This window comes from Epinephelus moara, chromosome 5, assembly GCF_006386435.1.
Source record: "Epinephelus moara isolate mb chromosome 5, YSFRI_EMoa_1.0, whole genome shotgun sequence".
NCBI lineage: Eukaryota > Metazoa > Chordata > Actinopteri > Perciformes > Serranidae > Epinephelus > Epinephelus moara.
The window spans coordinates 23,343,734-23,347,268 of NC_065510.1; positions in this window are offsets into that span (position 1 = coordinate 23,343,734).

A 3,535-nucleotide genomic window follows, 5' to 3' on the forward strand; every position below is an offset into this window, starting at 1 on the left:
TTCATGCAGATCGGTCAAACTTCCTAGGAAGAGATCGATTTTAAGTGTTTTTCAAAAAATTCAAAATGGTGGAAAATCTATATAACCAGAAGTTATGGGTTCTTGAGGCAAATTTGTTCCTCATGAGGAGAGGCATCTCTGTGCAAAGTTTCATGTCTCTACGACATAGATAGATATGCCCATTCAAAGTTTCCAATTTCAATCGGTTGCTATAGCGCCCCCCTTTGGCCAATTGATGTAATATTGCTTCATTCGCATCCTCCCATGACCCTCTACCACTGTGCCAAATTTCACATGGATTGACTAAGTCAGTGAGGAGAAAAACGTGGAACAGACACACACACACACACACACACCCGTCATTATATAGTGAGATTCTAATCCCAAATCTTCAGAATTTTTAATGAGTGCATCTTTTAGCCTAAATTTTGGCCATAACAGATCTATAAATTAGGCTACGCATCAAAGTTTTAAAGAACTTACTTTTAAATTACTAAACAAAACATGCCTCAACAAAACAACACGGTATTATGCATTTGTGACTGTTCTACATTTGTACTAGTGGAAGTTGGCAACCTTGCACACACATTCAGCAGGAAAAAAGCCATCAGCAGACATGTGTGACCAGAGAGGCTGCACAGAAAGCTGCTAGGCTGAGAGAGAACAGAGCTGCTGCCCACCGTCATCTCTTGCTGCATTTTTTTTGCAACGAGACGTAGGAGTTTCACTCTTGTAAATGTATGTCAAGCCACAACTTTCATATACGCTTGATCTCTTTGCATTTTAAGGGACCATTGGGAGGGTGGGGCCTTGTTTCAATTGGCACACGGTTGCCTATAGATACTGGATTCTATTTGTTTGGCTTTACAAATACCTTTTGTCCACAACTTTTTTTCCCCAGTAATTCTGAAAGTTCAGGTGTTTAGCTCATTGATGGCAGTTTTTTTTCTGGATGGAAAAACAGCTGAGCCAATAAGAGTTTTGCAGACGAGATTAAGAATGGAGGAGTTATCTTCTTGTGTCAGAGCCAGAAAAATACAGATAGAAAACCACAAAACATGGAGTCAAGCGTGGATGAAATTATTTGTAACTGTGTGATTGTTGTACTGCAGCTTTCATGTCTCCTGAATATGATGATGATGAACAGGATATGTCACTTGCAACTGACTGTTGAGGGCAAAGTAACAACCCCTCCCAGAGAACAGCAAACATGAACACGATGTCAGACTGTATAATGAAGTGAGAAGAAATAGCAACTCCACAAACTACATCTGACACCCAAGATGATTCAGACTTACAAAAAAGTCATTTATTCTCATGTAATTGGAATCTTAATCTGAAAATGCTATTTTCTTGACATTTTTTATTACCACTATTATTTTATAGATTTAACCCTGCTCTCTGCATATCAGTGATGCTTCTTTGGCTGCACAGACTAATGTTATGTCTTCACTGTCTTTTTAAATTTACAACTGGTATTTAATGTTTTATGTTTTACATTTGCAATATTTTCCGACAGATGAGTCAGGTGTTATGGTTGAAGAGTGTCTACTACAGTGAACAATAAAGTCACACAGTATTTTATTTATTATATAGGGGTGGTAGTGAAACATGAATGGCTATTCTTTTCCTGTTTTGTGGTAAAGACTAAACTTAGGTCTGAGCATTTTGTTGTACGTAGCATTAGCATTTACATCATTAGTCTACTATACAATCCAAAACCAGGGTTTGAATTATAAAGCTTCCCTGAAAGAGACATGAGCTACCAATAAAGTTGAGAGAAATTTAAGGGGAGCTACATAAAATATAATTATTGGTGCCACTGTTTTTTTCTGCTCAGTTTTAATTATTTCCCCAGATCAAATCTTTCTGCCTTGACTGTTCACATTCGTGTTTGAAGTGACCAATATATGACATAAGTGTAAGCGGATATCTGCCCTGAAACACCTCACATGCAACCAGTAACGTTACACATGCATGTCAAATCAACAACAAAAAGAGGCAAGTAGCAAAAAAAATGAATAACAGTTCAATCTTGATCTCCCAAATGACTGCCATAGTAGGAAGGTAGTTATGGAGAAATGGCCCTTCATAGCAATGAGCGTTTTATTTTTCTCTATTGGAAGCTATTGCTGGTAGTTCTGTCAAGACAGAGGTGTGGGTGCAGCCAGAAGAGGAGTCAAGAGTGGTGGAGCCGCGATGTGGAGAGTTCAGAGGAAGAACTGTTTCACCAAGACTTTAGGATATCTCTCTTGGCGCCTCACAGCAATGCTGTCATGTCATGTAGGCAAGATGGCGACTGGGACAGAACTACTGCAGCAGCAGTACAGCTACTACAGAGCTCTGTTGTTTCAACGGACCATTTTAACATTGTATTGTAAATGATCTGCTCCTGCACAGTGAAGTATGACATGGAAAAACTAAGGATGTATGGGGAAAAAACATAAAACCTGATATGACTATTTTCACAGTGGTTGCATGGTCAGTGATCTTAAATGTGTTGGCTTTAGGACCACATATGGAAGATCCGATCTGATTGGGAAAAACCGATTTCTGTGTCCACACAACTTTATGAATGAGAGTAAATGAGAGCAAAAAAAACTGCATTTCTTTCTTGCTTGTAATGTGTATGTAGCCTAATAAACACAATGCTGTCTCTTCCTGCTGTGGCCATCCATGTGCAGGGGCTACACTCAACCCACGTTATGCACTGTATGGTAAGTATACCTTACCACCCCCCATTGCCAAAAAATAGGGCTCCCCCTAAAGCCCCCTAAAGATTCATCACTAAAACTTGTGTACACACAAAGTCAGAAACATACATATGTATTCTTTTCGTCAGATTTATAAAGCCATGTGAATGCCTGATTCTGTTTCATAACTTTAAATCATTGTGGTGCTCGGTGCAGTCACAAAAGTTGTACCAAACAGTGTAGAAACGCTCTTAAACATCTGTTACATATCGATAATTGTGCCCCTTCACCATTCATTAGACCTGTCAATGAGAAACACAGTAATTTCACCAATGGCTCTCCAACAGTGCCAGAGCAGCTGTCATTATGCAGGGCTGTGGATATTTGTAGCATCCGTACCACTAATTCATCCCACTTCTGCAAACTGTAGTCGCGGTAAAATCTCAATCATTATTATCAAATGTCAGAAGGATAATCAACAATTCATTCATAGCGCTCGCGTGGAAATTGACTTGACAGAATGTTCGGAGGATAAATTGAAAGATCATTAACGGGGAGATGAATGTAAATAAAAAATAATTATGATATAATCACTCATAAGCAATTCGGAATTACCTTTAAATACACACCTTTGATATTCATCCTTTATAAATACCAGATTATGTGTGGGAATATGTATGTTTTTTGTGCATACACATCATTTATGGCCCCAGGACCTCCATCATCTCTTTTAACCCTATGGGCCCTAGGCGTTTTTGGGGTATTTTTTACTGCCTTTACTTTTAAGCTCATATCACAGTCATTATAAAGGCTACATACACATGCTATATCTTGTTTTTTTC